The sequence below is a fragment of the Bos taurus genome, unplaced genomic scaffold, assembly GCF_002263795.3.
Source record: "Bos taurus isolate L1 Dominette 01449 registration number 42190680 breed Hereford unplaced genomic scaffold, ARS-UCD2.0 Leftover_ScbfJmS_912, whole genome shotgun sequence".
In the NCBI taxonomy this organism is placed as follows: Eukaryota; Metazoa; Chordata; class Mammalia; order Artiodactyla; family Bovidae; genus Bos; species Bos taurus.
In genome coordinates, this window is record NW_020192199.1 from 1 (window position 1) to 23,597 (window position 23,597).

General features: G+C 59.0%; 1 long non-coding RNA gene across 1 annotated transcript; it reads left to right on the top strand.

Moving 5' to 3' along the window:
* The first annotated feature begins 12,453 nt into the window (after positions 1 to 12,453).
* On the top strand, positions 12,454 to 16,923 carry LOC132344798 (uncharacterized). Its single transcript, XR_009493765.1, has 2 exons — positions 12,454 to 12,909; positions 15,705 to 16,923. It is a non-coding gene; the product is annotated as an uncharacterized lncRNA (long non-coding RNA).
* Positions 16,924 to 23,597: the final 6,674 nt, after the last annotated feature.

The following is a 23,597-nucleotide window of genomic DNA, read 5'->3' on the forward strand; positions in this document are numbered from 1 at the left end:
CCACGGGGAATTCAGGATGCCTCATGTGTGGCCCAGGGAAGTCCAATTCATGCCATATCGGACTGTTGCGACAGGAAAGCTCGGCGGATTAGCTTCTCCGAGTAGAACCTGCCGGGCCAATGAGACCTCATCTAGGCTTGTGTCCAGAAGCCAATGTTCCTCTCCAGGGGCAGAGCAGGCGATCTCAGGGGTTGGCATTCCAGGGCCACCCGGGGGAGACAGAGCGATTCCATCCTCGAGTGGAAGCACGAAAAGCTCCGCTCTGCTCTCGAGTCGCGGACGAGTTATCTCGTGGAGCTACACTGATGTGGAGTACAAGGTGAGTCAAGCCTCCTGAGGCGTTTGGAGAGAGGTCGCCCGGAGCCTCTTGCCTCTCTAGGCCATAGCAGGAGACGAAGGCCCTCATCTCCGCGATGACGGGGGAGTCTCGGGGTTGTTCCCGAGCGGCGGCCCCAGTGTGCGGTTTCTAAGAGGTACGACGGCGAGGTCAGTGAGCCTCTTGTGGGGTGCCAGGGAAGTCGGGTCTCCATGCGAGTGGCGAGGGGGAGCGCGTCATTGCTCTCGAGTCCTGGTAGGGGAATCTGGCCTCGAGACGTGTTGAAGAAGGTCTCTCGAGGCCTTTCTCGGGTTGAGGCAGGAAACCCTGGCTTTCCTCGACTTGTGCAGGTGACCTCAGGGGGCTTCTCATGGTGGCTCTGAGAAGTCAGGGAAACTGGAGGTGGGAGGGGGCTCTCGGGACTCCACTGGGTTTGGTGCATTGGAAGAGGGCCTCATCTCCAGTTGAGGCAGAAAGCTCAGGGTTCCTCTGATTTCAGACTCCGATCCCAGGGTCCCTGCAGACTGGAGCAGGAGAGTCAGGCCTCGTCTTGGGTTGAGGCATGGAACTCCGCTTGCCTCTCGAGGTGTCCCCGGGGAGAGAGGCCACTTGTCGAGAGGTATTTGGAACCTGGGGGTTTTTTCCGGACGATGCACGAGCGAGTCACTGCCCCTTCGTGTTGACTTCATTCACAGGGTGGAGTTCGGAGAGGTGTCCGGGCATCGGGTTCTTACCAAGAGGGGACCGGGAAATCGAGGTGCTTCGCAACGTGGAAGCTCCCACGAGGCCACGTCTGGAATGTCGTCGTGAGACCGGCCTCATCCTTAGGTGCGACCGGAAGGTCAGGAACCCCTTCCAGACAAAGCAAGGGAGTCGACCCTCCTGTCCAGATCAGGAGGGTAGAAGGGGCTCAGAGGAAGTGGTGGCGGAAAACCTCGGTGTTCCTCTCCAGGGAGACCGGGATGCCGGGGAAATTTGTGGGGGCACATCAAGTGTGCCAAATACCGTTTCGACCTCCAATTCCTAACGTGGGACTTCTCCTGAGACGCTGTAGCGGGAAAGGGCTTCGTCTTGCGATGACGGGGGAACCACGTGGTTTTTCTCGAGTTGCGGCGGGATTCTCGAGTTACGTCGGGGAATTCAAGATGCCTCTTGTGTTGGCCCAGGGAAGTCAAATGTTCCATTCGAGTTGCGAAGGAAAGCTGGGGATTGCTCTCGAGTGACTGCAGGGCCAATAGACCTCATCTAGGCTTGTGTCCAGAAGCCAATGCTCCTCTCCAGGGGCGACCGGGATCTCGGAGTTGCATTCCAGACGCACCCGTGGAGACAGGCATTCATCTCGAGTGGAAGCAACGAACCCCGCTCTGCTCTCGAGTCGCGACGGGTATCTCTTGGAGCTCACTGGGTGGACTAAAGGGAGTCAAGCCTCCTGAGGCGTTTGGAGAGAGTTCGCGAGATTGGTCTCTAGGCCATGCTGGAGACAAGGCCGTCATCTCGCGATGACGGGGGAGTCTCGGGGTTGTTCTCGAGCCGTGGCCCCAGTGTGCGGTTTCTAAGAGGTACGACGGCGAGGTCAGTGAGCCTCTCGTGGGGTGCCAGGGAAGTCGGGTCTCCATGCGAGTGGCGAGGGGGAGCGCGTCATTGCTCTTGAGCCATGGTAGGGGAATCTGGCCTCGAGACGTGTTGAAGAAGGTCTCTCGAGGTCTTTCTCGGGTTGAGGCAGCAAACCCAGGGTTCCCTCGACTTGTGCATGTGACCTCAGGGGGCTTCACATGGTGGCTCTGGGAGGTCAGGGAAAGTGGAGGTGGGAGGGGCCTCTCGGGACTCCACGGGGTTTGGTGCATTGGAAGAGGGCCACATCTCCAGTTGAGGCAGGAACCTCAGGGTTCCTCTGATTTCAGACTCTGCTCGCAGGGTCCCGGCAGACTTAGGACAGGAGAGTCAGGCCTCGTCTTGGGTTGAGGCATGGAACTCCGCTTGCCTCTCGAGGTCTCCCCGGGGAGAGAGGCTACTTGTCGAGCTGTATTTGGAACCTGGGGGTTTTTCCGGACGATGCACGGGCGAGTCACTGCCCCTTCGTGTTGACTTCATTCACAGGGTGGAGGTCGGAGAGGTGTTCGGGCATTGGGTTCTTATCAAGAGGGGACCGGGAAATCGGGGTCCTTCGCAATGTGGAAGCACCCACGAGGCCACGTCTTGAATGTCGTCGTGAGACCGGCCTCATCCTGAGGTACGACCAGAAGGTCGGGAACCCCTTCCAGACAAAGCAGGGGAGTCGACTCTCCTGTCCAGATCAGGAGGGTAGAAGGGGCTCAGAGGAAGTGGTGCCGGAAAACCTCGGTGTTCCGCTCCAGGGAGACCGGGATGCCGGGGAACTTGGTGGGGCGCATCAAGGGTGCCAAGTACCGATTCGACCTCCAATTCGTAACGTGGGACTTCTCCTGAACGCTGTAGCGGGAAAGGGCTTCATCTTGCGATGACGGGGGAACCACGTGGTTTTTCTCGAGTTGCGGCGGGATTCTCGAGTTACGACGGGGAATTCAGGATGCCTCTTGTGTTGGCCCAGGGAAGTCCAATCTTCCATTCGAGTTGCGAAGGAAAGCTGGGGATTGCTCTCGAGTGACTTCAGGGCCAATAGACCTCATCTAGGCTTGTGTCCAGAAGCCAATGTTCCTCTCCAGGGGCGACCGCGATCTCGGGGTTGCATTCCAGACGCACCCGGGGAGACAGGCATTCATCTCGAGTGGAAGCAAAAACCCCGCTCTGCTCTCGAGTCGCGACGGGTATCTCTTGGAGCTCACTGGGTGGACTAAAGGGAGTCAAGCCTCCTGAGGCGTTTGGAGAGAGTTCGCGAGATTGGTCTCTAGGCCATGCAGGAGACGAAGGCCCTCATCACGCGATGACGGGGGAGTCTTGGGGTTGTTCTCGAACGGCGGCCCCAGGGTGCGGTTTCTCACGAGGTAGGACGGCGAGGTCAGTGAGCCTCTCGTGGGGCGCCAGGCAATTCGGGTCTCCATGCGAGTGGCGAGGGGGTGCGCGTCATTGCTCTTGAGCCATGGTAGGGGAATCTGGCCTCGAGACGTGTTGAAGAAGGTCTCTCGAGGCCTTTCTCGGGTTGAGGCAGGAAACCCTGGCTTCCCTCGACTTGTGCAGGTGACCTCAGGGGGCTTCTCATGGTGGCTCTGAGAAGTCAGGGAAACTGGAGGTGGGAGGGGCCTCTCGGGACTCCAGTGGGTTTGGTGCATTGGAAGAGGGCCTCATCTCCAGTTGAGGCAGGAACCTCAGGGTTCCTCTGATTTCAGACTCTGATCGCAGGGTCCCTGCAGACTGGGGACAGGAGAGTCAGGCCTCGTCTTGGGTTGAGGCATGGAACTCCGCTTGCCTCTCGAGGTGTCCCCGGGGAGAGAGGCCACTTGTCGAGCTGTATTTGGAACCTGGGGTTGTTTCCGGACGATGCACGGGCGAGTCACTGCCCCTTCGTGTTGACTTCATTCACAGGGTTGAGTTCGGAGAGGTGTCCGGGCATCGGGTTCTTATCAAGCGGGGACCGGGAAATCGGGGTGCTTTGCAATGTGGAAGCACCCATGCGTCCCCGTCTGGAATGTCGTCGTGAGACCGGGCTTATCCCGAGGTGCGAACGGGAGGTCGGGAACCCCTTCCAGACAAAGCAGTGGAGTCGACCCTCCTGTCGAGATCAGGAGGGTAGAAGGGGCTCAGAGGAAGTGGTGCCGGAAAACTCGGTGTTCTCTCCAGGGAGACCGGGATGCCCGGGGAACTTGGTGGGGCGCATCAAGGGTGCACGTACCGTTTCGACCTCCATTCCTAACGTGGGACTTCCCTGAGCCGCTGTAGAGGGAAAGGGCTTCATCTTGCGATGACGCGGGAGTCTCGGGGTTGTTCTGGAGCGGCGGCCCCAGTGTGCGGTTTCTAACAGGAACGACGGCGATGTCAGTGAGCCTCTCGTGGTGTGCAGGGAAGTCGGGTCTCCATGCGAGTGGCGAGGGGGAGCGCGTCATTGCTCTTGAGCCATGGTAGGGGAATCTGCCCTCCAGACGTGTTGAAGAAGGTCTCTAGAGGTCTTTCTCGGGTTGAGGCAGCAAACCCAGGGTTCCCTGGACTTGTGCAGGTGACTCAGGGGGCTTCTCATGGTGGCTCTGGGAGGTCAGGGAAAGTGGAGGTGGGAAGGGCCTCTCGGGACTCCACTGGGTTTGGTGCATTGGAAGAGGACCTCATCTCCAGTTGAGGCAGGAACCTCAGGGTTCCTCTGATTTCAGACTCCGCTCGCAGGGTCCCTGCAGACTTGGGACAGGAGAGTCAGGCGTCGTCTTGGGTTGAGGCATGGAACTTCGCTTGCCTCTCGAGGTGTCCCCGGGGAGAGAGGCCACTTGTCGAGCTGTATTTGGAACCTGGGGGGTTTTCCGGACGATGCACGGGCGAGACACTGCCCCTTCGTGTTGACTTCATTCACAGGGTGGAGTTCGAAGAGGTGTTCGGGCATCGGGTTCTTATCAAGAGGGGACCGGGAAATTGGGGTCCTTCGCAATGTGGAAGCACCCACGAGGCCACGTCTGGAATGTCGTCGTGAGACCGGCCTCATCCTGAGGTGCGACCGGAAGGTCAGGAACCCCTTCCAGACAAAGCAGGGGAGTCGACCCTCCTGTCGAGATCAGGAGGGTAGAAGGGGCTCAGAGGAAGTGGTGCCGGAAAACCTCGGTGTTCCTCTCGAGGGAGACCGGGATGTTGGGGAACATTGTGGGTCGCATCAAGGGTGCCACGTACCGTTTCGACCTCCAATACCTCACGTGGGACTTCTCCTGAGACGCTGTAGCGGGAAAGGGCTTCATCTTGCGATGACGGGGGAACCACGTCGTTTTTCTCGAGTTGCGGCGGGATACTCGAGTTACGACGGGGAATTCAGGATGCCTCTTGTGTTGGCCCAGGGAAGTCCAATCTTCCATTCGAGTTGTGAAGGAAACCTGGGGATTGCTCTCGAGTGACTGCAGGGCCAATAGACGTCATCTAGGCTTGTGTCCAGAAGCCAGTGTTCCTCTCCATGGGAGACAGGGATCTCGGGGTTGCATTCCAGACGCACCCGGGGAGACAGGCATTCATCTCGAGTGGAAGCAAAGAACCCCGCTCTGCTCTCGAGTCGCGACGGGTATCTCGTGGAGCTCACTGTGTGGACTAAAGGGAGCTAAGCCTCCTGAGGCGTTTGGAGAGAGGTCGCGAGATTGGTCTATAGGCCATGCAGGAGACGAAGGCCCTCATCTCGCGATGACGGGGGAGTCTCGGGGTTGTTCTCGAGCGGTGGCCCCAGGGTGCGGTTTCTCACGAGGTACGACGGCGAGGTCAGTGAGCCTCTCGTGGGGCGCCAGGGAAGTCGGGTCTCCATGCGAGTGGCGAGGGGGAGCGCGTCATTGCTCTTGAGTCATGGTAGCGGAATCTGGCCTCGAGACGTGTTGAAGAAGTTCTCTCGAGGTCTTTCTCGGGTTGAGGCAAGAAACCCTGGCTTCCCTCGACTTGTGCAGGTGACCTCAGGGGGCTTCTCATGGTGGCTCTGAGAAGTCAGGGAAGCTGGAGGTGGGAGGGGCCTCTCGGGACTCACTGGGTTTGGTGCATTGGAAGAGGGCCTCATCTCCAGTGGAGGCAGGAACCTCAGGGTTCCTCTGATTTCAGACTCCGATCGCAGGATCCCTGCAGACTGGGGACAGGAGAGTCAGGCCTCGTCTTGGGTTGAGGGATGGAACTTCGCTTGCCTCTCGAGGTGTCCCCGGGGAGAGAGGCCACTTGTCGAGCTGTATTTGGAACCTGTGGTTTTTTCCGGCCGATGCACGGGAGAGTCACTGCCCCTTCGTGTTGACTTCATTCACAGGGTGTTCGGAGAGGTGTCCGGGCATTGAGTTCTTATCAAGAGGGGACCGGGAAATTGGGGTGTTTCCAATGTGGAAGCACCCACGAGGCCACGCTGGAATGTCATCGTGAGACCGGACTCATCCTGAGGTGCGACCGGAAGGTCGGGAACCCCTTCCAGAAAAACAGGGGAGTCGACCCTCCTGTCGAGATCAGGAGGGTAGAAGGGGCTCAGAGGAAGTGGTGCCGGAAAACCTCGGTGTTCCTCTCCAGGGAGACCGGGATGTCGGGGAACTTGGTGGGGCGCATCAAGGGTGCCACGTACCGTTTCGACCTCCAATTCCTAACGTGGGACTTCTCCTGAGACGCTGTAGCGGGAAAGGGCTTCATCTTGCGATGACGGGGCAACCACGTGGTTTTACCCGAGTTGCGGCGGGATTTTTGAGTTACGACGGGGAATTCAGCATGCCTCTTGTGTTGGCCCAGGGAAGTCCAATCTTCGTTTCGAGTTGCGAAGGAAAGCTGGGGATTGCTCTCGAGTGACTGCAGGGCCAATAGACCTCATCTAGGCTTGTGTCCAGAAGCCAGTGTTCCTCTGCATGGGAGACAGGGATCTCGGGGTTGCATTCCAGACGCACCCGGGGAGACAGGCATTCATCTCGAGTGGAAGCAAAGAACCCCGCTCTGCTCTCGAGTCGCGACGGGTATCTCGTGGAGCTAACTGTGTGGACTAAAGGGAGCTAAGCCTCCTGAGGCGTTTGGAGAGAGGTCGCGAGATTGGTCTATAGGCCATGCAGGAGACGAAGGCCCTCATCTCGCGATGACGGGGGAGTCTCGGGGTTGTTCTCGAGCGGCGGCCCCAGGGTGCGGTTTCTCACGAGGTACGACGGCGAGGTCAGTGAGCCTCTCGTGGGGCGCCAGGGAAGTCGGGTCTCCATGCGAGTGGCGAGGGGGAGCGCGTCATTGCTCTTGAGTCATGGTAGGGGAATCTGGCCTCGAGACGTGTTGAAGAAGTTCTCTCGAGGTCTTTCTCGGGTTGAGGCAAGAAACCCTGGCTTCCCTCGACTTGTGCAGGTGACCTCAGGGGGCTTCTCATGGTGGCTCTGAGAAGTCAGGGAAGCTGGAGGTGGGAGGGGCCTCTCGGGACTCCACTGGGTTTGGTGCATTGGAAGAGGGCCTCATCTCCAGTGGAGGCAGGAACCTCAGGGTTCCTCTGATTTCAGACTCCGATTGCAGGGTCCCTGCAGACTGGGGACAGGAGAGTCAGGCCTCGTCTTGGGTTGAGGGATGGAACTTCGCTTGCCTCTCGAGGTGTCCCCGGGGAGAGAGGCCACTTGTCGAGCTGTATTTGGAACCTGTGGTTTTTTCCGGCCGATGCACGGGAGAGTCACTGCCCCTTCGTGTTGACTTCATTCACAGGGTGTTCGGAGAGGTGTCCGGGCATTGAGTTCTTATCAAGAGGGGACCTGGAAATTGGGGTGTTTCCCAATGTGGAAGCACCCACGAGGCCACGCTGGAATGTCGTCGTGAGACCGGCCTCATCCTGAAGTGCGACCGGAAGGTCGGGAACCCCTTCCAGACAAAGCAGGGGAGTCGACCCTCCTGTCGAGATCAGGAGGGTAGAAGGAGCTCAGAGGAAGTGGTGCCGGAAAACCTTGGTGTTCCTCTCCAGGGAGACCGGGATGCCGGGGAACTTTGTGGGGCGCATCAAGGGTGCCAAGTACCATTTCGACCTCCAATTCCTAACGTGGGACTTCTCCTGAGACACTGTAGCGGGAAAGGGCTTCATCTTGCGATGACGGGGGAACAACGTGGTTTTTCTCGGGCTGTGGCGGGATTCTCGAGTTACGACGGGGAATTCAGGATGCCTCATGTGTTGGCCCAGGGAAGTCCAATCTTCCATTCGAGTTGCGAAGGAAAGCTGGGGATTGCTCTCGAGTGACTGCAGGGCCAATAGACCTCATCTAGGCTTGTGTCCAGAAGCCAGTGTTCCTCTCCAGGGGCGACAGGGATCACGGGGTTGCATTCCAGACACACCCGGGGAGACAGGCATTCATCTCGTGTGGAAGCACAGCACCCTGCTCTGCTCTCGAGTCGCGACGGGTATCTCTTGGAGCTCACTGGGTGGACTAAATGGAATCAAGACACTGAGGCGTTTGGAGAGAGGTCGCGAGATTGGCCTCTAGACCATGCAGGAGACGAAGGCCCTCATCTCGCGATGACGGGGGAGTCTCGGGGTGGTTCTCGAGCGGCAGCCCCAGGGCGCGGTTTCTCACGAGGCACGACGGCGAGGTCAGTGAGCCTCTCGTGGGGTGTCAGGGGTGTCGGGTCTCCATGCGAGTGGCGAGGGGGAGCGCGTCATTGCTCTTGAGCCATGGTAGGGGAATCTGGCCTCGAGACGTGTTGAAGAAGGTCTCTCGAGGTCTTTCTCGGGTTGAGGCAGCAAACCCAGGGTTCCCTCGACTTGTGCAGGTGACCTCAGGGGGCTTCTCATGGTGGCTCTGGGAGGTCAGGGAAAGTGGAGGTGGGAGGGGCCTCTCGGGACTCTACTGGGTTTGGTGCATTGGAAGAGGGCCTCATCTCCAGTTGAGGCAGGAACCTCAGGGTTCCTCTGATTTCAGACTCCGCTCGCAGGGTCCCTGCAGACTTGGGACAGGAGAGTCAGGCCTCGTCTTGGGTTGAGGCATGGAACTCCGCTTGCCTCTCGAGGTGTCCCCGGGGAGAGAGGCCACTTGTCGAGCTGTATTTGGAACCTGGGGGTTTTTCCGGACGATGCACGGGCGAGTCACTGCCCCTTCGTGTTGACTTCATTCACAGGGTGGAGTTCGGAGAGGTGTCCGGGCATCGGGTTCTTATCAAGAGGGGACCGGGAAATCGGGGTGCTTCGCAACGTGGAAGCACCCACGAGGCCACGTCTGGAATGTCGTCGTGAGACCGGCCTCATCCTGAGGTGCTACCGGAAGGTCAGGAACCCCTTCCAGACAAAGCAGGGGAGTCGACCCTCCTGTCCAGATCAGGAGGGTAGAAGTGGCTCAGAGGAAGTGGTGCCGGAAACCCTCGGTGTTCCTCTCAAGGGAGACCGCGAGGTCGGGGAACATTGTGGGTCACATCAAGGGTGCCAAGTACCGTTTCGACCTCCAATACCTCACGTGGGACTTCTCCTGAGACGCTGTAGCGGGAAAGGGCTTCATCTTGCGATGACGGGGGAGTCTCGGGGTTGTTCTGGAGCGGCGGCCCCAGTGTGCGGTTTCTAACAGGAACGACGGCGATGTCAGTGAGCCTCTCGAGGGGTGCCAGGGAATTCGGGTCTCCATGCGAGTGGCGAGGGGGAGCGCGTCATTGCTCTTGAGCCATGGTAGGGGAATCTGCCCTCCAGACGTGTTGAAGAAGGTCTCTCGAGGTCTTTCTCGGGTTGAGGCAGCAAACCCAGGGTTCCCTCGACTTGTGCAGGTGACCTCAGGGGGCTTCTCATGGTGGCTCTGGGAGGTCAGGGAAAGTGGAGGTGGGAGGGGCCTCTCGGGACTCTACTGGGTTTGGTGCATTGGAAGAGGGCCTCATCTCCAGTTGAGGCAGGAACCTCAGGGTTCCTCTGATTTCAGACTCCGCTCGCAGGGTCCCTGCAGACTTGGGACTGGAGAGTCAGGCCTCGTCTTGGGTTGAGGCATGGAACTCCGCTTGCCTCTCGAGGTGTCCCCGGGGAGAGAGGCCACTTGTCGAGCTGTATTTGGAACCTGGGGGTTTTTCCGGACGATGCACGGGCGAGTCACTGCCCCTTCGTGTTGACTTCATTCACAGGGTGGAGTTCGAAGAGGTGTTCGGGCATCGGGTTCTTATCAAGAGGGGACCGGGAAATCGGGGTCCTTCGCAATGTGGAAGCCCCCACGAGGCCACGTCTGGAATGTCGTCGTGAGACCGGCCTCATCCTGAGGTGCCAACGGAAGGTCAGGAACCCCTTCCAGACAAAGCAGGGGAGTCGACCCTCCTGTCCAGAACAGGAGGGTAGAAGTGGCTCAGAGGAAGTGGTGCCGGAAAACCTCGGTGTTCCTCTCGAGGGAGACCGGGATGTCGGGGAACATTGTGGGTCGCATCAAGGGTGCCAAGTACCGATTCGACCTCCAATACCTCACGTGGGACTTCTCCTGAGACGCTGTAGTGGGAAAGGGCTTCATCTTGCGATGACGGGGGAACCACGTGGTTTTTCTCGAGTTGCGGCGGGATTCTCGAGTTACCACGGGGAATTCAGGATGCCTCATGTGTTGGCCCAGGGAAGTCCAATCTTCCATTCGAGTTGCGAAGGAAAGCTGGGGATTGCTCTCGAGTGACTGCAGGGCCAATAGACCTCATCTAGGCTTGTGTCCAGAAGCCAGTGTTCCTCTCCAGGGGCGACAGGGATCTCGGGATTGCATTCCAGACACACCCGGGGAGACAGGCATTCATCTCGAGTGGAAGCACAGCACCCCGCTCTGCTCTCGAGTCGCGACGGTTATCTGTTGGAGCTCACTGGGTGGACTAAAGGGAGTCAAGCCTCCTGAGGCGTTTGGAGAGAGGTCGCGAGATTGGTCTCTAGGCCATGCAGGAGACGACGGCCCTCATCTCGCGATGACGGGGGAGTCTCGGGTTTGTTCTCGAGCGGCGGCCCAAGTGTGCGGTTTCTAAGAGGTACGACGGCGAGGTCAGTGAGCCTCTCGTGGGGTGCCAGGGAAGTCGGGTCTCCATGTGAGTGGCGAGGGGGGCGCGTCATTGCTCTTGAGCCATGGTAGGGGAATCTGGCCTCGAGACGTGTTGAAGAAGGTCTCTCGAGGTCTTTCTCTGGTTGAGGCAGGAAACCCAGGGTTCCCTCGACTTGTGCAGGTGACGTCAGGGGGCTTCTCATGGTGGCTCTGGGAGGTCAGGGAAAGTGGAGGTGGGAGGGGCCTCTCGGGACTCCACTGGGTTTGGTGCATTGGAAGAGGGCCTCATCTCCAGTTGAGGCAGGAACCTCAGGGTTCCTCTGATTTCAGACTCCGCTCGCAGGGTCCCTGCAGACTTGGGACAGGAGAGTCAGGCCTCGTCTTGGGTTGAGGCATGGAACTCCGCTTGCCTCTCGAGGTGTCCCCGGGGAGAGAGGCCACTTGTCGAGCTGTATTTGGAACCTGGGGGTTTTTCCGGACGATGCACGGGCGAGTCACTGCCCCTTCGTGTTGACTTCATTCACAGGGTGGAGTTCGAAGAGGTGTTCGGGCATCGGGTTCTTATCAAGAGGGGACCGGGAAATCGGGGTCCTTCGCAATGTGGAAGCACCCACGAGGCCACGTCTGGAATGTCGTCGTGAGACCGGCCTCATCCTGAAGTGCGACCGGAAGGTCAGGAACCCCTTCCAGACAAAGCAGGGGAGTCGACCCTCCTGTCCAGATCAGGAGGGTAGAAGGGGCTCAGAGGAAGTGGTGCCGGAAAACCTCGGTGTTCCTCTCGAGGGAGACCGGGATGTCGGGGAACATTGTGGGTCGCATCAAGGGTGCCAAGTACCGTTTCGACCTCCAATACCTCACGTGGGACTTCTCCTGAGACGCTGTAGCGGGAAAGGGCTTCATCTTGCGATGACGGGGGAACCACGTGGTTTTTCTCGAGTTGCGGCGGGATTCTCGAGTTACGACCGGGAATTCAGGATGCCTCATGTGTTGGCCCAGGGAAGTCCAATCTTCCATTCGAGTTGCGAAGGAAAGCTGGGGATTGCTCTCGATTGACTGCAGCGCCAATAGACCTCATCTAGGCTTGTGTCCAGAAGCCAGTGTTCCTCTCCAGGGGCGACAAGGATCTCGGGGTTGCATTCCAGACACACCCGGGGAGACAGGCATTCATCTCGAGTGGAAGCACAGCACTCCGCTCTGCTCTCGAGTCGCGATGGTTATCTCTTGGAGCTCACTGGGTGGACTAAAGGGAGTCAAGCCTCCTGAGGCGTTTGGAGAGAGGTCGCCGAATTGGTCTCTAGGCCATGCAGGAGACGAAGGCCCTCGTCTCGCGATGACGGGGGAGTCTCGGGGTTGTTCTCGAGCGGCGGCCCCAGTGTGCGGTTTCTAAGAGGTACGACTGCGTGGTCAGTGAGCCTCTCGTGGGGTGCCAGGGAAGTCGGGTCTCCATGCGAGGGCGACAGGGAGCGCATCATTGCTCTTGAGCCATGGTAGGGGAATCTGGCCTCGAGACGTGTTGAAGAAGGTCTCTCGAGGTCTTTCTCGGGTTGAGGCAGCAAACCCAGGGTTCCCTCGACTTGTGCAGGTGACGTCAGGGGGCTTCTCATGGTGGCTCTGGGAGGTCAGGGAAAGTGGAGGTGGGAGGGGCCTCTCGGGACTCCACTGGGTTTGGTGCATTGGAAGAGGGCCTCATCTCCAGTTGAGGCAGGAACCTCAGGGTTCCTCTGATTTCAGACTCCGCTCGCAGGGTCCCTGCAGACTTGGGACAGGAGAGTCAGGCGTCGTCTTGGGTTGAGGCATGGAACTCCGCTTGCCTCTCGAGGTGTCCCCGGGGAGAGAGGCCACTTGTCGAGCTGTATTTGGAACCTGGGGGTTTTTCCGGACGATGCACGGGCGAGTCACTGCCCCTTCGTGTTGACTTCATTCACAGGGTGGAGTTCGAAGAGGTGTTCGGGCATCGGGTTCTTATCAAGAGGGGACCGGGAAATCGGGGTCCTTCGTAATGTGGAAGCACTCACGAGGCCACGTCTGGAATGTCGTCGTGAGACCGGCCTCATCCTGAGGTGCGACCGGAAGGTCAGGAACCCCTTCCAGACAAATCAGGGGAATCGACCCTCCTGTCCAGATCAGGAGGGTAGAAGGGGCTCAGAGGAAGTGGTGCCGGAAAACCTCGGTGTTCCTCTCGAGGGAGACCGGGATGTCAGGGAACATTGAGGGTCGCATCAAGGGTGCCAAGTAGCGTTTCGACCTCCAATACCTCACGTGGGACTTCTCCTGAGACGCTGTAGCGGGAAAGGGCTTCATCTTGCGATGACGGGGGAACCACGTCGTTTTTCTCGAGTTGCGGCGGGATACTCGAGTTACGACGGGGAATTCAGGATGCCTCTTGTGTTGGCCCAGGGAAGTCCAATCTTCCATTCGAGTTGTGAAGGAAACCTGGGGATTGCTCTCGAGTGACTGCAGGGCCAATAGACGTCATCTAGGCTTGTGTCCAGAAGCCAGTGTTCCTCTCCATGGGAGACAGGGATCTCGGGGTTGCATTCCAGACGCACCCGGGGAGACAGGCATTCATCTCGAGTGGAAGCAAAGAACCCCGCTCTGCTCTCGAGTCGCGACGGGTATCTCGTGGAGCTCACTGTGTGGACTAAAGGGAGCTAAGCCTCCTGAGGCGTTTGGAGAGAGGTCGCGAGATTGGTCTATAGGCCATGCAGGAGACGAAGGCCCTCATCTCGCGATGACGGGGGAGTCTCGGGGTTGTTCTCGAGCGGTGGCCCCAGGGTGCGGTTTCTCACGAGGTACGACGGCGAGGTCAGTGAGCCTCTCGTGGGGCGCCAGGGAAGTCGGGTCTCCATGCGAGTGGCGAGGGGGAGCGCGTCATTGCTCTTGAGTCATGGTAGCGGAATCTGGCCTCGAGACGTGTTGAAGAAGTTCTCTCGAGGTCTTTCTCGGGTTGAGGCAAGAAACCCTGGCTTCCCTCGACTTGTGCAGGTGACCTCAGGGGGCTTCTCATGGTGGCTCTGAGAAGTCAGGGAAGCTGGAGGTGGGAGGGGCCTCTCGGGACTCACTGGGTTTGGTGCATTGGAAGAGGGCCTCATCTCCAGTGGAGGCAGGAACCTCAGGGTTCCTCTGATTTCAGACTCCGATCGCAGGATCCCTGCAGACTGGGGACAGGAGAGTCAGGCCTCGTCTTGGGTTGAGGGATGGAACTTCGCTTGCCTCTCGAGGTGTCCCCGGGGAGAGAGGCCACTTGTCGAGCTGTATTTGGAACCTGTGGTTTTTTCCGGCCGATGCACGGGAGAGTCACTGCCCCTTCGTGTTGACTTCATTCACAGGGTGTTCGGAGAGGTGTCCGGGCATTGAGTTCTTATCAAGAGGGGACCGGGAAATTGGGGTGTTTCCAATGTGGAAGCACCCACGAGGCCACGCTGGAATGTCATCGTGAGACCGGACTCATCCTGAGGTGCGACCGGAAGGTCGGGAACCCCTTCCAGAAAAACAGGGGAGTCGACCCTCCTGTCGAGATCAGGAGGGTAGAAGGGGCTCAGAGGAAGTGGTGCCGGAAAACCTCGGTGTTCCTCTCCAGGGAGACCGGGATGTCGGGGAACTTGGTGGGGCGCATCAAGGGTGCCACGTACCTTTTCGACCTCCAATTCCTAACGTGGGACTTCTCCTGAGACGCTGTAGCGGGAAAGGGCTTCATCTTGCGATGACGGGGCAACCACGTGGTTTTACCCGAGTTGCGGCGGGATTTTTGAGTTACGACGGGGAATTCAGCATGCCTCTTGTGTTGGCCCAGGGAAGTCCAATCTTCGTTTCGAGTTGCGAAGGAAAGCTGGGGATTGCTCTCGAGTGACTGCAGGGCCAATAGACCTCATCTAGGCTTGTGTCCAGAAGCCAGTGTTCCTCTGCATGGGAGACAGGGATCTCGGGGTTGCATTCCAGACGCACCCGGGGAGACAGGCATTCATCTCGAGTGGAAGCAAAGAACCCCGCTCTGCTCTCGAGTCGCGACGGGTATCTCGTGGAGCTAACTGTGTGGACTAAAGGGAGCTAAGCCTCCTGAGGCGTTTGGAGAGAGGTCGCGAGATTGGTCTATAGGCCATGCAGGAGACGAAGGCCCTCATCTCGCGATGACGGGGGAGTCTCGGGGTTGTTCTCGAGCGGCGGCCCCAGGGTGCGGTTTCTCACGAGGTAGGACGGCGAGGTCAGTGAGCCTCTCGTGGGGCGCCAGGGAAGTCGGGTCTCCATGCGAGTGGCGAGGGGGAGCGCGTCATTGCTCTTGAGTCATGGTAGGGGAATCTGGCCTCGAGACGTGTTGAAGAAGTTCTCTCGAGGTCTTTCTCGGGTTGAGGCAAGAAACCCTGGCTTCCCTCGACTTGTGCAGGTGACCTCAGGGGGCTTCTCATGGTGGCTCTGAGAAGTCAGGGAAGCTGGAGGTGGGAGGGGCCTCTCGGGACTCCACTGGGTTTGGTGCATTGGAAGAGGGCCTCATCTCCAGTGGAGGCAGGAACCTCAGGGTTCCTCTGATTTCAGACTCCGATTGCAGGGTCCCTGCAGACTGGGGACAGGAGAGTCAGGCCTCGTCTTGGGTTGAGGGATGGAACTTCGCTTGCCTCTCGAGGTGTCCCCGGGGAGAGAGGCCACTTGTCGAGCTGTATTTGGAACCTGTGGTTTTTTCCGGCCGATGCACGGGAGAGTCACTGCCCCTTCGTGTTGACTTCATTCACAGGGTGTTCGGAGAGGTGTCCGGGCATTGAGTTCTTATCAAGAGGGGACCTGGAAATTGGGGTGTTTCCCAATGTGGAAGCACCCACGAGGCCACGCTGGAATGTCGTCGTGAGACCGGCCTCATCCTGAAGTGCGACCGGAAGGTCGGGAACCCCTTCCAGACAAAGCAGGGGAGTCGACCCTCCTGTCGAGATCAGGAGGGTAGAAGGAGCTCAGAGGAAGTGGTGCCGGAAAACCTTGGTGTTCCTCTCCAGGGAGACCGGGATGCCGGGGAACTTTGTGGGGCGCATCAAGGGTGCCAAGTACCATTTCGACCTCCAATTCCTAACGTGGGACTTCTCCTGAGACACTGTAGCGGGAAAGGGCTTCATCTTGCGATGACGGGGGAACAACGTGGTTTTTCTCGGGCTGTGGCGGGATTCTCGAGTTACGACGGGGAATTCAGGATGCCTCATGTGTTGGCCCAGGGAAGTCCAATCTTCCATTCGAGTTGCGAAGGAAAGCTGGGGATTGCTCTCGAGTGACTGCAGGGCCAATAGACCTCATCTAGGCTTGTGTCCAGAAGCCAGTGTTCCTCTCCAGGGGCGACAGGGATCACGGGGTTGCATTCCAGACACACCCGGGGAGACAGGCATTCATCTCGTGTGGAAGCACAGCACCCTGCTCTGCTCTCGAGTCGCGACGGGTATCTCTTGGAGCTCACTGGGTGGACTAAATGGAATCAAGACACTGAGGCGTTTGGAGAGAGGTCGCGAGATTGGCCTCTAGACCATGCAGGAGACGAAGGCCCTCATCTCGCGATGACGGGGGAGTCTCGGGGTGGTTCTCGAGCGGCAGCCCCAGGGCGCGGTTTCTCACGAGGCACGACGGCGAGGTCAGTGAGCCTCTCGTGGGGTGTCAGGGGTGTCGGGTCTCCATGCGAGTGGCGAGGGGGAGCGCGTCATTGCTCTTGAGCCATGGTAGGGGAATCTGGCCTCGAGACGTGTTGAAGAAGGTCTCTCGAGGTCTTTCTCGGGTTGAGGCAGCAAACCCAGGGTTCCCTCGACTTGTGCAGGTGACCTCAGGGGGCTTCTCATGGTGGCTCTGGGAGGTCAGGGAAAGTGGAGGTGGGAGGGGCCTCTCGGGACTCTACTGGGTTTGGTGCATTGGAAGAGGGCCTCATCTCCAGTTGAGGCAGGAACCTCAGGGTTCCTCTGATTTCAGACTCCGCTCGCAGGGTCCCTGCAGACTTGGGACAGGAGAGTCAGGCCTCGTCTTGGGTTGAGGCATGGAACTCCGCTTGCCTCTCGAGGTGTCCCCGGGGAGAGAGGCCACTTGTCGAGCTGTATTTGGAACCTGGGGGTTTTTCCGGACGATGCACGGGCGAGTCACTGCCCCTTCGTGTTGACTTCATTCACAGGGTGGACTTCGGAGAGGTGTCCGGGCATCGGGTTCTTCTCAAGAGGGGACCGGGAAATCGGGGTGCTTCGCAACGTGGAAGCACCCACGAGGCCACGTCTGGAATGTCGTCGTGAGACCGGCCTCATCCTGAGGTGCTACCGGAAGGTCAGGAACCCCTTCCAGACAAAGCAGGGGACTCGACCCTCCTGTCCAGATCAGGAGGGTAGAAGTGGCTCAGAGGAAGTGGTGCCGGAAACCCTCGGTGTTCCTCTCAAGGGAGACCGCGAGGTCGGGGAACATTGTGGGTCACATCAAGGGTGCCAAGTACCGTTTCGACCTCCAATACCTCACGTGGGACTTCTCCTGAGACGCTGTAGCGGGAAAGGGCTTCATCTTGCGATGACGGGGGAGTCTCGGGGTTGTTCTGGAGCGGCGGCCCCAGTGTGCGGTTTCTAACAGGAACGACGGCGATGTCAGTGAGCCTCTCGAGGGGTGCCAGGGAATTCGGGTCTCCATGCGAGTGGCGAGGGGGAGCGCGTCATTGCTCTTGAGCCATGGTAGGGGAATCTGCCCTCCAGACGTGTTGAAGAAGGTCTCTCGAGGTCTTTCTCGGGTTGAGGCAGCAAACCCAGGGTTCCCTCGACTTGTGCAGGTGACCTCAGGGGGCTTCTCATGGTGGCTCTGGGAGGTCAGGGAAAGTGGAGGTGGGAGGGGCCTCTCGGGACTCTACTGGGTTTGGTGCATTGGAAGAGGGCCTCATCTCCAGTTGAGGCAGGAACCTCAGGGTTCCTCTGATTTCAGACTCCGCTCGCAGGGTCCCTGCAGACTTGGGACTGGAGAGTCAGGCCTCGTCTTGGGTTGAGGCATGGAACTCCGCTTGCCTCTCGAGGTGTCCCCGGGGAGAGAGGCCACTTGTCGAGCTGTATTTGGAACCTGGGGGTTTTTCCGGACGATGCACGGGCGAGTCACTGCCCCTTCGTGTTGACTTCATTCACAGGGTGGAGTTCGAAGAGGTGTTCGGGCATCGGGTTCTTATCAAGAGGGGACCGGGAAATCGGGGTCCTTCGCAATGTGGAAGCACCCACGAGGCCACGTCTGGAATGTCGTCGTGAGACCGGCCTCATCCTGAGGTGCCAACGGAAGGTCAGGAACCCCTTCCAGACAAAGCAGGGGAGTCGACCCTCCTGTCCAGAACAGGAGGGTAGAAGTGGCTCAGAGGAAGTGGTGCCGGAAAACCTCGGTGTTCCTCTCGAGGGAGACCGGGATGTCGGGGAACATTGTGGGTCGCATCAAGGGTGCCAAGTACCGATTCGACCTCCAATACCTCACGTGGGACTTCTCCTGAGACGCTGTAGTGGGAAAGGGCTTCATCTTGCGATGACGGGGGAACCACGTGGTTTTTCTCGAGTTGCGGCGGGATTCTCGAGTTACCACGGGGAATTCAGGATGCCTCATGTGTTGGCCCAGGGAAGTCCAATCTTCCATTCGAGTTGCGAAGGAAAGCTGGGGATTGCTCTCGAGTGACTGCAGGGCCAATAGACCTCATCTAGGCTTGTGTCCAGAAGCCAGTGTTCCTCTCCAGGGGCGACAGGGATCTCGGGATTGCATTCCAGACACACCCGGGGAGACAGGCATTCATCTCGAGTGGAAGCACAGCACCCCGCTCTGCTCTCGAGTCGCGACGGTTATCTGTTGGAGCTCACTGGGTGGACTAAAGGGAGTCAAGCCTCCTGAGGCGTTTGGAGAGAGGTCGCGAGATTGGTCTCTAGGCCATGCAGGAGACGACGGCCCTCATCTCGCGATGACGGGGGAGTCTCGGGTTTGTTCTCGAGCGGCGGCCCAAGTGTGCGGTTTCTAAGAGGTACGACGGCGAGGTCAGTGAGCCTCTCGTGGGGTGCCAGGGAAGTCGGGTCTCCATGTGAGTGGCGAGGGGGGCGCGTCATTGCTCTTGAGCCATGGTAGGGGAATCTGGCCTCGAGACGTGTTGAAGAAGGTCTCTCGAGGTCTTTCTCTGGTTGAGGCAGGAAACCCAGGGTTCCCTCGACTTGTGCAGGTGACGTCAGGGGGCTTCTCATGGTGGCTCTGGGAGGTCAGGGAAAGTGGAGGTGGGAGGGGCCTCTCGGGACTCCACTGGGTTTGGTGCATTGGAAGAGGGCCTCATCTCCAGTTGAGGCAGGAACCTCAGGGTTCCTCTGATTTCAGACTCCGCTCGCAGGGTCCCTGCAGACTTGGGACAGGAGAGTCAGGCCTCGTCTTGGGTTGAGGCATGGAACTCCGCTTGCCTCTCGAGGTGTCCCCGGGGAGAGAGGCCACTTGTCGAGCTGTATTTGGAACCTGGGGGTTTTTCCGGACGATGCACGGGCGAGTCACTGCCCCTTCGTGTTGACTTCATTCACAGGGTGGAGTTCGAAGAGGTGTTCGGGCATCGGGTTCTTATCAAGAGGGGACCGGGAAATCGGGGTCCTTCGCAATGTGGAAGCACCCACGAGGCCACGTCTGGAATGTCGTCGTGAGACCGGCCTCATCCTGAAGTGCGACCGGAAGGTCAGGAACCCCTTCCAGACAAAGCAGGGGAGTCGACCCTCCTGTCCAGATCAGGAGGGTAGAAGGGGCTCAGAGGAAGTGGTGCCGGAAAACCTCGGTGTTCCTCTCGAGGGAGACCGGGATGTCGGGGAACATTGTGGGTCGCATCAAGGGTGCCAAGTACCGTTTCGACCTCCAATACCTCACGTGGGACTTCTCCTGAGACGCTGTAGCGGGAAAGGGCTTCATCTTGCGATGACGGGGGAACCACGTGGTTTTTCTCGAGTTGCGGCGGGATTCTCGAGTTACGACCGGGAATTCAGGATGCCTCATGTGTTGGCCCAGGGAAGTCCAATCTTCCATTCGAGTTGCGAAGGAAAGCTGGGGATTGCTCTCGATTGACTGCAGCGCCAATAGACCTCATCTAGGCTTGTGTCCAGAAGCCAGTGTTCCTCTCCAGGGGCGACAAGGATCTCGGGGTTGCATTCCAGACACACCCGGGGAGACAGGCATTCATCTCGAGTGGAAGCACAGCACTCCGCTCTGCTCTCGAGTCGCGATGGTTATCTCTTGGAGCTCACTGGGTGGACTAAAGGGAGTCAAGCCTCCTGAGGCGTTTGGAGAGAGGTCGCCGAATTGGTCTCTAGGCCATGCAGGAGACGAAGGCCCTCGTCTCGCGATGACGGGGGAGTCTCGGGGTTGTTCTCGAGCGGCGGCCCCAGTGTGCGGTTTCTAAGAGGTACGACTGCGTGGTCAGTGAGCCTCTCGTGGGGTGCCAGGGAAGTCGGGTCTCCATGCGAGGGCGACAGGGAGCGCATCATTGCTCTTGAGCCATGGTAGGGGAATCTGGCCTCGAGACGTGTTGAAGAAGTTCTCTCGAGGTCTTTCTCGGGTTGAGGCAGCAAACCCAGGGTTCCCTCGACTTGTGCAGGTGACGTCAGGGGGCTTCTCATGGTGGCTCTGGGAGGTCAGGGAAAGTGGAGGTGGGAGGGGCCTCTCGGGACTCCACTGGGTTTGGTGCATTGGAAGAGGGCCTCATCTCCAGTTGAGGCAGGAACCTCAGGGTTCCTCTGATTTCAGACTCCGCTCGCAGGGTCCCTGCAGACTTGGGACAGGAGAGTCAGGCGTCGTCTTGGGTTGAGGCATGGAACTCCGCTTGCCTCTCGAGGTGTCCCCGGGGAGAGAGGCCACTTGTCGAGCTGTATTTGGAACCTGGGGGTTTTTCCGGACGATGCACGGGCGAGTCACTGCCCCTTCGTGTTGACTTCATTCACAGGGTGGAGTTCGAAGAGGTGTTCGGGCATCGGGTTCTTATCAAGAGGGGACCGGGAAATCGGGGTCCTTCGTAATGTGGAAGCACTCACGAGGCCACGTCTGGAATGTCGTCGTGAGACCGGCCTCATCCTGAGGTGCGACCGGAAGGTCAGGAACCCCTTCCAGACAAAGCAGGGGAATCGACCCTCCTGTCCAGATCAGGAGGGTAGAAGGGGCTCAGAGGAAGTGGTGCCGGAAAACCTCGGTGTTCCTCTCGAGGGAGACCGGGATGTCAGGGAACATTGAGGGTCGCATCAAGGGTGCCAAGTAGCGTTTCGACCTCCAATACCTCACGTGGGACTTCTCCTGAGACGCTGTAGCGGGAAAGGGCTTCATCTTGCGATGACGGGGGAACAACGTGGTTTTTCTCGGGCTGTGGCGGGATTCTCGAGTTACGACGGGGAATTCAGGATGCCTCATGTGTTGGCCCAGGGAAGTCCAATCTTCCATTCGAGTTGCGAAGGAAAGCTGGGGATTGCTCTCGAGTGACTGCAGGGCCAATAGACCTCATCTAGGCTTGTGTCCAGAAGCCAGTGTTCCTCTCCAGGGGCGACAGGGATCACGGGGTTGCATTCCAGACACACCCGGGGAGACAGGCATTCATCTCGTGTGGAAGCACAGCACCCTGCTCTGCTCTCGAGTCGCGACGGGTATCTCTTGGAGCTCACTGGGTGGACTAAATGGAATCAAGACCACTGAGGCGTTTGGAGAGAGGTCGCGAGATTGGCCTCTAGACCATGCAGGAGACGAAGGCCCTCATCTCGCGATGACGGGGGAGTCTCGGGGTGGTTCTCGAGCGGCAGCCCCAGGGCGCGGTTTCTCACGAGGCACGACGGCGAGGTCAGTGAGCCTCTCGTGGGGTGTCAGGGGTGTCGGGTCTCCATGCGAGTGGCGAGGGGGAGCGCGTCATTGCTCTTGAGCCATGGTAGGGGAATCTGGCCTCGAGACGTGTTGAAGAAGGTCTCTCGAGGTCTTTCTCGGGTTGAGGCAGCAAACCCAGGGTTCCCTCGACTTGTGCAGGTGACCTCAGGGGGCTTCTCATGGTGGCTCTGGGAGGTCAGGGAAAGTGGAGGTGGGAGGGGCCTCTCGGGACTCTACTGGGTTTGGTGCATTGGAAGAGGGCCTCATCTCCAGTTGAGGCAGGAACCTCAGGGTTCCTCTGATTTCAGACTCCGCTCGCAGGGTCCCTGCAGACTTGGGACAGGAGAGTCAGGCCTCGTCTTGGGTTGAGGCATGGAACTCCGCTTGCCTCTCGAGGTGTCCCCGGGGAGAGAGGCCACTTGTCGAGCTGTATTTGGAACCTGGGGGTTTTTCCGGACGATGCACGGGCGAGTCACTGCCCCTTCGTGTTGACTTCATTCACAGGGTGGAGTTCGAAGAGGCGTTCGGGCATCGGGTTCTTATCAAGAGGGGACCGGGAAATCGGGGTCCTTCGCAGTGTGGAAGCACCCACGAGGCCACGTCTGGAATGTCGTCGTGAGACCGGCCTCATCCTGAGGTGCGACCGGAAGGTCAGGAACCCCTTCCAGACAAAGCAGGGGAGTCGACCCTCCTGTCCAGATCAGGAGGGTAGAAGTGGCTCAGAGGAAGTGGTGCCGGAAACCCTCGGTGTTCCTCTCAAGGGAGACCGCGAGGTCGGGGAACATTGTGGGTCACATCAAGGGTGCCAAGTACCGTTTCGACCTCCAATACCTCACGTGGGACTTCTCCTGAGACGCTGTAGCGGGAAAGGGCTTCATCTTGCGATGACGGGGGAGTCTCGGGGTTGTTCTGGAGCGGCGGCCCCAGTGTGCGGTTTCTAACAGGAACGACGGCGATGTCAGTGAGCCTCTCGAGGGGTGCCAGGGAATTCGGGTCTCCATGCGAGTGGCGAGGGGGAGCGCGTCATTGCTCTTGAGCCATGGTAGGGGAATCTGCCCTCCAGACGTGTTGAAGAAGGTCTCTCGAGGTCTTTCTCGGGTTGAGGCAGCAAACCCAGGGTTCCCTCGACTTGTGCAGGTGACCTCAGGGGGCTTCTCATGGTGGCTCTGGGAGGTCAGGGAAAGTGGAGGTGGGAGGGGCCTCTCGGGACTCTACTGGGTTTGGTGCATTGGAAGAGGGCCTCATCTCCAGTTGAGGCAGGAACCTCAGGGTTCCTCTGATTTCAGACTCCGCTCGCAGGGTCCCTGCAGACTTGGGACTGGAGAGTCAGGCCTCGTCTTGGGTTGAGGCATGGAACTCCGCTTGCCTCTCGAGGTGTCCCCGGGGAGAGAGGCCACTTGTCGAGCTGTATTTGGAACCTGGGGGTTTTTCCGGACGATGCACGGGCGAGTCACTGCCCCTTCGTGTTGACTTCATTCACAGGGTGGAGTTCGAAGAGGTGTTCGGGCATCGGGTTCTTATCAAGAGGGGACCGGGAAATCGGGGTCCTTCGCAATGTGGAAGCACCCACGAGGCCACGTCTGGAATGTCGTCGTGAGACCGGCCTCATCCTGAGGTGCCAACGGAAGGTCAGGAACCCCTTCCAGACAAAGCAGGGGAGTCGACCCTCCTGTCCAGAACAGGAGGGTAGAAGTGGCTCAGAGGAAGTGGTGCCGGAAAACCTCGGTGTTCCTCTCGAGGGAGACCGGGATGTCGGGGAACATTGTGGGTCGCATCAAGGGTGCCAAGTACCGATTCGACCTCCAATACCTCACGTGGGACTTCTCCTGAGACGCTGTAGTGGGAAAGGGCTTCATCTTGCGATGACGGGGGAACCACGTGGTTTTTCTCGAGTTGCGGCGGGATTCTCGAGTTACCACGGGGAATTCAGGATGCCTCATGTGTTGGCCCAGGGAAGT